This window comes from Corvus brachyrhynchos, unplaced genomic scaffold (assembly GCF_000691975.1).
Source record: "Corvus brachyrhynchos isolate BGI_N302 unplaced genomic scaffold, ASM69197v1 scaffold48, whole genome shotgun sequence".
Taxonomy (NCBI): domain Eukaryota; kingdom Metazoa; phylum Chordata; class Aves; order Passeriformes; family Corvidae; genus Corvus; species Corvus brachyrhynchos.
The window spans coordinates 3654963-3664685 of NW_008240027.1; the positions used below are offsets into that span (position 1 = coordinate 3654963).

General features: G+C 45.9%; 1 long non-coding RNA gene across 1 annotated transcript; it reads left to right on the plus strand.

The window, feature by feature from the left end:
- The first annotated feature begins 1392 nt into the window (after nucleotides 1-1392).
- LOC108448984 lies at nucleotides 1393-9709 on the plus strand. The gene is made up of 3 exons (XR_001865077.1): nucleotides 1393-2666; nucleotides 4380-4501; nucleotides 9588-9709. It is a non-coding gene; the product is annotated as an uncharacterized LOC108448984 (long non-coding RNA).
- Nucleotides 9710-9723: the final 14 nt, after the last annotated feature.

Genomic DNA, 9723 nt, shown 5'->3' on the forward strand with positions numbered 1-9723 from the left:
ACGTCTCCTAGGAGACTGTGCGCTGCGCAAAGCACCCCGGGAGTTGTAGTGCGCCGCGGCCTCCCCTCCGCGCCGGCCCCCCCAGACGGGACTCCCTGTCCCAGCATGCTCAGCCAACCCGGGCCAGCCGGGGTCTCCTCGCGCTTCCCGGCCGTGGCCCCGTCCCTGTTACACCGCCAGGGATTGGGCGTATTTTCCTGTTCTCGCTCTCTGTGGGAAAGCCGCACCTGTCCCTGTGGGTGGGTGGTACTCCCTGAAACAGTGAGGCCTCTGTGCTGGCGATCCTTCCTCCTTCCCCGTCTGAAAGTACACGTTCTTTGCAGCTTCCCTATTCCCACCAGTGCCCTTGCCGTACGGGAGACCAAGCCTCAGGTTTGGAACTCCTTACCCGAATCTTTATAGCTGCTTATCATAATCTTTATAGTACCTGTGCAATGTTCTCCAGCCTGTAGTCCTGGATTTTGTGAAGTTCAGGACACCAAATGTGCAAGTTCTTGGGGTCAGAGCTACCTCAGATATGCAAATTTATTGCTTTGTGGAGTTTCCTTGTATCTTCTAGTACCCCAAGAGTTCTTTCTTATTGTATCCATGCCTTCTGTATTGGGAGGGCAGAACGATTTCATCAGTGTTGTTTAGAATTACGGTTTGTTCTTTCCAGATGTCCCTGTATTTCCAGTTTGTGAAGTTGAACCAGACCACTAACTGTGTTCTTTCCTGGACTAAATTAAAAGTAATCCTCTTACAAAATATGTTTCTGCCCATCCACTCACATACTTGACTATCTCAGTCAGTGAATTGACTAAAACAAGAGAAAGAGCTCCAGCAGGAGCAGATCCATAAACTAGGAAGTAGTGAAAGTAAAGCCAGTGGAACCGAAGCACTGACAGCTGCAGGAGCCTCTTACACGGCTCACTTCTTGTCTAGATTTCTGAAGTCCTGTTGAAGAAACAACAGGCTGTGAGTGTAGCCTGGCTCAAGGTAGCTCCATCTCCCTGCTCAACAAGTGAGTAGAAAGAGTTGGATACAAGGCAGAAAGGGCTTTGCATCTTTGGTGCTGGAAATACGAGGTGTTTTCCAATTGTGGCATGTTGTATGTCCAGCTCCCTCCTTTTTCTCAGTTGTTCTGAGATTTTTCTGAAGGGTTTAATGCAGTGCTGGATCAGAGGTTGCCTCTGGAAAACCCTTGGAAGTGACTGCCCCCTCTCTCTCAGGTGCTAGATCTGCTGAGCAGCCACACAAAGCTCAGTCTAACAGAGCACAATCTTACAGTTTGTACAAACTCGGGATGGAAGCGTGGAGCGCTTGACAGAGGCTGAGCCACGTCAGGGGAGGAGGTACCCCCTCAGGGAATTGGAGGATGCCCAGGTCCACGTAGGCCACAAGAGCTGCTGCAGGGACAAGTGCAGCTCCCGGGCTGCTGCCGGGGAGCTGCAGGAATGTGTCACAGGAGGGTGCTGCTGGCTGGCGGCTGCTCAGAGCTCTGCAGGACAGCTCTTGCTGTGGCAGTTGCTTCCACAGGCACTGGATTGACAAGCTCAGAGATGCTGGGGACTGATCTCTCGTCCTGCCGTTCTCTTTGCTGGATATCCTTTGTTCGTTTCCATGTGTGGCTCCGGCTTTAGTGATGCAGAAGGTAGCACATTTGCCAGCTTTGTGAGGTGGGGTCTTCCATTTAAAACCTGAACTGGCAAAGCTTGAGGCAGGTATGACTTAAATGTCTGCCCTCTCCTGGAGTTGGTCTCTGGCTAAGTGCAGGCAGAGCATTCAATCCTTCTGAGGCAGCTCATGAAGGGGGTGACCGCCAGGGAAGGGGTGACAGCACTGGGCCTGCCAGATTTCATTTGGACAATGCTCTCAGACACACAGGTGATTTTTGGGGTTGTCTTATGCAGAGCCAGGAGTCAGACTCGATGGTTCTTGTGGGTCCCTTCCAACAAAGGATATTCTATGATTCTAAGTAGCAGCCTCTGTTACCGAGACGTTTGTGTCCTCAGGGTTGGCATCATCTGCTCATTCCACGTGGGCTGGGAGAATGGGTACCTGCTGTTCCCTTCACAGCTGTCCTTGGAGCTGTTCCCTGAGCCGCCTCACCTGCCTTGTTTAATCAGGAGTGTTGCTGTCTCCTACCCAGGCCCTCTGTCAGGGCAGTCTCCTGGTTGCCATTTGGACAGTACTTTGCTTGCATTTTACTGCAATGACTGAAATAATTGGTGCGTTTTAGAAGAGGAGCTAATTTGAAATGCCTGAGCTCTAATTCCTTTCCAGTTTCCCCATCCCTCACATTCCTTTCTCCCCGATCTCGGCTGGTGGGAACTGGCTTTGTTTGTGCCTCAAGCCTCCGCTAGCATGGCCCTTGCTCTCCCCAGCCCCTACCCAAGGGCTGTGACCAGCTCCCTGGAGAGAAATGAGTGACATCTCAGCTTCCTTGTTGAGGATCCTTAGATCTTTTTGGCTCTGTTTCATTGTTATCCTCTGTCCAACCCCAGCTGCCCTCGGACAGCTGCCAGATGTCCGAACTGTCACAGGTCTGGCTGACAATTCATGTCACTGTTTCCAGCATTCTCTCCCCCCAACAGCTTTGTGCTACAGTAAAACAGCATCCAGAGAATATGTATCACTTCCCTGGGGGAAGGCAGCAGCGTCTCTGTGAGGTGTCTGTGTCCCAGGTATGGTTTTGTGGTTTTTACTATTATTAGGAAAAACACAGCACTCTAATTCGTCCCCCTCAGGCTAATGCTGATGTCACGTGGGATACAGTGTGATTTGGTGTCATCATGAAGTATTTATACAAAAAAGGGTCATTAGTTCTCATTGTTCTCCACAACAGTAAATGACAAAGACACAATGTTGTCCTGATTGTAACAGAAGGGATCTTCCTTCTGCTTTCCATCCACAGCTCTTGAAACCTTTTTCTGACCCTGGTAAAGAACGATTGCTCTGCATTAGGTAGGAACCTAATGTGAGAGAGAGAGACTCACACAAATTGTTTGAACACTCAGGGCAATTTGGTAACTGTAATGGAGTTAAAGGACATCTTAATTTCTTGTCTGTTTTTCTGATCTTTCTAGCTCTTGACCATAAGCATATAAATGTCTATTTTTATTAGTGGGGAAGTATTGGTGAACACTGAGTCTGGAGGTCAATGTAGATTCATGATTAGGTTTTCTCTGATAAAAAATAAAGTATTAACTTGGTGAGATGTTTTCAATAATGGAACTTCTTTGCAGTTCTCCTGTAATTAAATATTGGTTCCCTATTTCTTTCTTTAAAAGCCTAATGCCTTCCCTTATTATGTCACTCTCTCACCTGTTAAGCTCTGATTCCATGATATGTTTTCTGTGCTGTCAACATCAGCTTAAAATGTTCCCATCTCTCTGCATTTTCCTGCCCTGGCCTCACAGCACATTGCCTCCCGAATTTCTGCCGCTGCAGTGGTTGGTGTGCTGTAAATCCGATCAGGGAGCCGAGCTGGTTCTAACAAGTGCGTCATTGTTTGGGCTTTTTTGTTGTTGGTTTTTTTTTTCCCCCTGAAGTGGTGTGGTTCACAGTGCTGCAGCAGGAAAAAGTCATGCTGGTACAACGGAGAGAACAATGTGATCAGGGCTAGGTGGGGAGGCAGAGGTTCTACTGCCAGACCGTTCATCTCTGAAAACACGACTGAATTGCTCAGCAGAGCTGCCTTCTGCTGCGTGAGGCGTGACTGCTGGAAACCCCATCAAAATGGTGCCCACCCCATCCCCACCCCCGGTAACTGTTCCAGTAGGCATTGCTAAGCGTAAGGGACTGTCAGTGTTATCTTTCAATCAGATCTACAGTCTTTGATCTGAAAGATCAAGCGAAAAGTCTCTTCCAGACAGAAGTAGCATCCATGGCACCTGCAGGGAAAGAAGAGATCATAGGAACGATTTCACACTTACTCCATTACTAACAGTCTGGGATGTAGTTTTCCAGCCTCTGGTTTGGAGATCTCATGGTCAGGTCAGGTGTCCTGTTGTCCCTTTCCAACACAAACTGACCCCTGTATGGGAAGGGTTTGGCATTGTGACCGTGGCTTTGAGCAGAAATGAGGTGGCTGATTCTTTGTGTTTTAAACCTGAATGATGTGGAGCTGGCTGGAGCTGTTGGTGCCACAAAAAGGTGAAATCCAGTGCCTGAACATTTTTGCCAATATGTTTTCTTGCCTGTCATGGAACCTGTTTCCTGCTGCTTTGTGCCACTGCTTGCACCAATAAAAGAATAAGAAAATGGTATTAAATTGGAATAACAGCAGTTTCTCCACGTGTAACAGGTGTCACAAAAGGTAGACAGAGGACACTTAGACTCAGCAAGTTTATACTTGAACTTTTGGCCTAATCTGCTGCTTTTTTCATTTCTTTTAGAGAGAAGCAAGAACTTGCTGAGAGAGGCAGAGTGGTTTTCTCCATCTTTGGCTGAGGTTCCCACCCCAGACATTTCAGCTCCAATGAGCTTTCTAGTGCCGTGGAGATTGAGGTGCCTGAAGGTAAGTGAGGCTCGATCCTGCACCCTCAGGATCTTAAGAACCTGGAAGGGTTTTCCTCTGTCATGTGAATGACAAAGCTCTACTGTTCAGGGCATTCCAGAGGTCATACGGATGAGAGGCTCTTGCTGGGCCCAATTTTACTGGTAGGGCTGAGTATTAGGCATCTAAAGGCAGAACAACAGTACAGTTTGGAGTAGTGGCCTAGCACCTGGGCCAGAGTTAGTTCTGAGAGCAGTATTGCTATGCCAGAACAGACGTAACATGTGTGTGCCTGTCTGTTCTTTCATCCTCCCTCCCCGTGTAGTGTCAGGGTAATGAAAAGCTGCATGTGAGGGCCAATTATGATACTTATCACTTCCTCTGATGGTGCCAAGATACCACTTTTTAATGTGGCTCCATTTTTGTTTTGGTGCTGACACACAGCCAGTGAGAAGGTGAAAATTGCTCATTCAAGAAGGTTTGCCTCAGCCTCTTCATCCTTTAGGATTTATGCCTTGCTTTTTGGATATTAAACCTCCTTGTGTTTGCATTAACACTTAGCATTAAAAGAAATCAGCAACAAAGGGCTAATGTTTCTTTAAAAGAAAAAAATTCATGCCCTACTTTAGTAAGATGCTTAAGATTCTTGTGAATGGAGGCTGTGAGGCATGTTAAACTGCCCTGTGTGCTGTTTTTCCAATTTACTAATCCTGCTGATTCAGACTTTACTAGCAAACCTGCTACAATTAACTGCTTTGTAGATGCAGTTGTAACATGTCAGGTTGCTGTTAGGGCAATGCCTGAGGAGCCTGCAGGTCCCATCAAAGGGTTAAGATTTTCTCTAGCCTTTATTCTGAGGCACGTGCTAGGTGGGGACTCTTAAATCGAGTTTCACTGATCAAATGTTCAAGCAAACCCCCTCATTTAATAATAAGCAGCTAGTTACCTGTTGCTGTACTATTACCTGCAGTATTAGTAGTAAATATTTCTATCACAGTAACATCAGAAACCCTGCAGGGGTTATTATGGCAGGGGGACCCAGTAGCTCTGTTGGCAGGTTGTTAGTGTAGAACACTTGGAACCATGAGCACCTGTTTTTATTTGAGCTTACATAGCTTGTGAGGATGCTTCTTGGTATTTCTGTTTCAGTAGGAGATAAATGAGGATGTTTTTAATAGGGTTTGAAACGATTGCAGACCACACTGGACCAGCAGTGCTGGAGGGGATAGACATAGACTGCTGTTGTTCTCGGGTCTGGCATATGGGGTAAGAAGGCTGGGGAAGGACAATTCTTTGGTCTTTTGGTGTAGATTGTACACATACCTCCAGGCTGTGTTTTGAGCTGGCAGAAAGCAGTGCTGGAGAAGTGGCTAGAAACAGCTGGAGTGATGATCTCAGCAGTGACCTGCCTGGGCTAGAGCTGCATGACCTTTAATGTTAACTAAAAGATGCACTCTTTACTGTTGGGAACAACTAAAGACAGAAAGGATATTGGCTTCCCTGGGCAGGCAAACTCTTCTTGACTTGTTTGTTCCCTGCATTTTCCACAAGTGGAAGCTGTGAGCCGTGGGGCTGACCCAAGGGAAGCACCTCCAGGAAGGGAAACAGCCATTTTGATAAGTCATTCACAGACCTGCCCAGTCCCACACTCTGCCAGAGACCTGAGCTGTTGTTTGCCATCTCATGTCCCCTTGCTCAGACCTGCCCCTTCTACCCTTTCAACACCATGCTGTGTGTTCTGCTCTTTCTCTGCAGGAGGCAGACACTGGTGCAGGGCCTGATTTGTGCTTTGTCAGTCAGCTTTGGCAGCTGTCAGCTGTCTTGCAGAGGGAGAGATGCTGTGGTGCTTAGCTGCAATGGGGCTGTTCCTCCAAGGTCAAAGAATTCCCACTGCAGTCCTCTGCTGCAGTCCTCTGCTTCAGCCCTCTCCCACGGGATGGGATGTGTGATCCTGTCCTCTGAGCTCTCACTTGGTGGACCAGAACAAATTGAGAGAATTTAGTGTGTTTTCTCTACTAATGCCTTCAAATGTTTAGTTTTTTTCTCCCAGTTATACTGTAAGTTTTGAGTTATATTGGATTGTGCTTAAACTGTTGGCTATCTAAAGCTCTGGGATGTAGTGCTGGGCTTGGACTTTTCCTTTTAGGGAGACTATGCACAGCAAGAACAGAACAGATATAGAATGACCATAGATTTACCCTGTCAAGACCCAATATGGAGCAGCTGACTTGACAAGTGCTGGTAAATTGCTTCCTCTTGTGTGGCACAAAACAGGTGGAGAAATCTTGTTATTTGAACAGAAAATTCCATGACGCCCATAAAGGGGAGGTTGCTGGTTTGTTTTATGAGAATAGAGTGCCACAGTGGCAAGAAAAAAGGACCCTGTGAAATTTCCTTATGTGGTTTAAATTTTTTTATTCCATTTCCCTCTGAGATAACTTAATTTTAGAATTGCTGTCTGGTGAAGGAGAAGGGAAGAGGTGAATGAATGACACCAGCTTAGACTCTGTAAAATAAAGGGAGGTCTTTTCCCAGTGCTTCTTTAAGCCCTTTGTGGAAACAGGTTCCCTTTCTGCTAGATAGCCACAAATAGTATTGTCCACAGTTACCTTCCACCTAAAAATATGGAGATCCTTTTGAAAAAGTGGGCAAAATTTCTCATCCTGCCCCTAAACTTTACAGAAGGGAAATTGAAGCAATGATCATGTTAGTGTGTTTATTTGTCTGTGTGATCAGAAGGCACAGCCAGGATTAGCACAAAGAAACATTTTGCTAATTTTGCAGTTGTCCCCAGTAAAACTCTTCTCAGTCAGAATCAAATGAGTGTCTAAATCTAGCTGAAAGTCATGTTCAAGAACCCATGAATCTTGTCTTGTCCCAAGCAGAACCTGTAATTGAGCATTGAAAGCTTCAGGAGTCTGGATAACAGCAAATTTTTAAGAAAATACTTAAAATACAGGGCTGACTGATCATCCCTCTTCCTACTCGTCCCAAGAGAGAGCAGTGAAAGGAAACGCTCTAATGCTTGTGAGAGTCGTCCTGTGGCAACTGATGTGTACTTCTGAAAGAGAGAGAGGATTAAAACAGGGGAGGAGAGAAGTTACCCTGCGGGAGATTGTCAACAGATGTTCCATTGTAGTTCAAAGAGAGCTAGCAAAAGGCTTCTGCTGCAGGGATATATTAATTCTGGGCAGTTCATCACAGGGAGACCTGTTTTATGACTGGGAGGATACCTCTGGTAACTTACGTAGCTCTTTATTTGAACTGTGGGTGGGGAATCTGGTCTACCTGTAAGCAGAGAAGGAGCTGAACAGTAGGAACAAACATGTACTTGTTTTCTTGCAGCTGTGACCACTGTCAGTCTGATCAAGATCAAGCTGGTTTTGTGGTGCAGGGGGTTATTTGGCTGATGGGCCATTGAATAGAAAAAATATTACAGAGGAACTGAGGCTTTAACTGTTTAATTGTTAAACTGCTGGGGCATGTGAAGCAGACCTGTGTTGAGTGTGTCTTTCAAGTATACTTACTGGACAGGAAGTGGGAACTAGCACAAGGAAGACTGTGCAGGCTGTCAAGCAGATGAATAAATCAATCCCTTTGTCTTTAAAAATGTACAACCTATCTATGCTTCCTTCGTGTAATAGTTAATGATTTCTTATAAAATCTTGCCAATGCTGCAGAATTAACTGTGGTGGGGGATCTAGTTCACAAGCTCCATATCACCAGGCACAATTAGAAGGTCCTCTTCTGGGAGGTTCTAAATGCTTTATCTTTTGAGATTGTTTTGAAGTTGTGCTCTGGATGAAGGTTGATTTTTCTCAGATCTGTGAGGAAACATGACCCCAGTAGCTTTAAAGTGAGGAAGAGTCTTCATTCAAATGTATTTGGGTGGGGAAGTTTGAAGCCCACTGTTATGTTACAAAGTTCTGGAAGATTAAAAAAAAACTAAACCACAAACTATTTTGGGAAACTGCTGGGAGACTTTTATATTTGCAGTCACGGTCTTCCAGCTTTGCTTATCACTTAGGTATGTATCAGTAGGACTGAAAATTTGGCTGTTTTATGGACAGTAAGTGCATGATTTCTGTTTTCTTTGTGGGGGATGGAAGGCAATATTGGAAATAAAATTCCTGTCTCACTTCTGCTGTGCAGCAAAGCAGAGGTAGCAAGTACATGGGAACATCACAGGCAGAGGCTCAGGAGGTACACTTAGAAAAACTGCCCCCCTCCCCCCATGGCAAATCCACATTTATACTGATTTGATGTAGTTATAGAAAATTAAGTATAAGTAATGAGGAGGTGTGCAGCCTGCTGTTTCCTTCACAGGTGTCTGGGAAATGACAGTAGGCATTTCTGCTCTCCCCTGGCTATAAAAAGAACAGTGGCTAGTAAAAGCTTCCAGGTTCTTTGTCATTTCATAGCCTTCATTACTGAAAATTTACTGCTCTGCCTCCCTGGCTTGCTTCTGCACTCCTGCTCCTTGGATCAGTGGAATGCCTTTTTCATTCTGCTTTAAGTGGTAGCAAGCACAGGAGACTTACCCATGGGAAAGCCTTATGGGATGGTTAGTCTTAGAAGACCCACACACTGCCTTGTCCACTCCAGTGCTCCTCATGGCAGCTTTTCTGTCCCTGAACACCCTCTGAAGCCTTATTTACAGACTTACAGTGTGACATGATGGATAAATACACAGTGATGCTGAAATACAGACACTGAGCCATGAAGGACAACTGAGTGGGCAGAGAAATGGATGAAAAACAGGTAGCCCCACCCATGGCACAGCAGCTCTAGGACTGTCACTTTTCAGCTCCTCAAATCCCCTTCCCTTCAAAACATGGGTCTGGAGAGAGGATGAGGGGAGGGCAAAGCAGGCAGATATGTCTTAAACTCTGCTTTTCTTTTGCCTAGGTTTCTTTCCATTCTATTTAACTTTAAACCTAAGTGATTCAGTTGATTCTTGGTCCCTTGCTACTTAATAATATAATTGTGCCTTAGCCTAGGAGGCATTAAAACCAAACCCCATCAGAAGCAACAGCTATGTTCAAGGAGAAATGCAGAAGTTGGCAACAGTTGGTTTCTGGTTTTGTCAGTTCTCTTTTCTGCACAGGAAGGATGAAGCCCACACAACTGGCCCATGGTCCATCTCCAAACTTGACCACCTAAGAGGTTGTAGCATCTGGCTGGAAGGTCGGAACTCGGCTGGGCAAAGGCACAAAGCTTTGTGTTTCCCAGGAGAGGCTGGC